Source organism: Bombina bombina, chromosome 8 (genome assembly GCF_027579735.1).
Source record: "Bombina bombina isolate aBomBom1 chromosome 8, aBomBom1.pri, whole genome shotgun sequence".
In the NCBI taxonomy this organism is placed as follows: domain Eukaryota; kingdom Metazoa; phylum Chordata; class Amphibia; order Anura; family Bombinatoridae; genus Bombina; species Bombina bombina.
This window is the reverse complement of record NC_069506.1, coordinates 20,176,995-20,178,196: the sequence shown is the minus strand read 5'-3', so window position 1 is coordinate 20,178,196 and position 1,202 is coordinate 20,176,995.

Here is a 1,202-nt window from a genome sequence, read left to right as displayed (position 1 = left end):
CTGGTTCCCAGTAGTGTGTAGGATATGTATATATTCTTTTTTAAAGTGATAGGAAAGTCAAAAAATTGAACTTGCATGATTCAGATAGAGCATGCCATTTTAGGACACTTTTAAATTCACTTCCATTTTCAAATATCCTTTGTTCTCTTGGTATCAGTTGTTGAAAAAGAATACTCACATATCCTACACAAGTGTGAGCTAGATGGTGATTGGTGCTTGCACACATTTGTCTCTTGTGATTGGCTTTATTTTCTTTAATTAAACATCCAGGCAGAGGCAGGAGAATAGTATGCAGGCTTCATGATTATGTCCCTGCAACATTCAACATAGTTATTTGGAAGTGGCTATTCTCAATGTAAATGTACTCTCAAGAGATATTTCCCTAGACTTCAAAACTTTCAAAGATAGACTGTTTAAATACTTTAAAAATGTTTGTATACAGAGCTTTTCAAATGCTGTGAATAATTGCTGATATATACTATGTATATGTTTCCCACGCACTTATGTTTATATATTATATAAATGAACATGAAACCCAAACATTTTATGATTCAGATAAAGTGTAAGATTTAAAATAAAAAATTGCCATTTAGTTTTAGTTTTCAGACTTACTTTGTTCTTAGTGTAAGAACGGGTAAGTAGGCTCAGGAGTGTACACGTGTATAGAGCACTATATGGCAGAAGATTTGCAATAATGCTTTTAACCATGTTATACATTTGCAAGAGCACTAGATGGCAGCAGAGTTTTTACACACTGCTACCATACAGTGTCTCAGCGTGCCTACCTAAGTATCCTCTTCAACAAAGAAAACCATGAAGGACATCAAATTTGATAACAGAAGTAAATCAAAACTCTGCCTCAAAAGAAATATGTGTTTGATGTCACATCTAACTTACAGAGCTTTTGTCTTAGTAAATATACTTTTGTTTCTTTTTTTGTTGTTTCTTTTAAAACTGTAATAAATCTTAGTAAAAAAATAGAAGTTAAAATTGTGAAAACTGAAATACAGTATACTGTAAACAACATTGTATTAGATTTTACAAAGATAATATGGATCTATTATATTTTTTACAAATCTAATATAATTTGCATTTTTTATTTAATTGTCTGATGTTTGTATCATTTTACTTATGTATATACTGTATGGTTGCCATAACAACCCTTACACACATTTCTTGCGCAAGAGGTGAGTTTGGTTAAT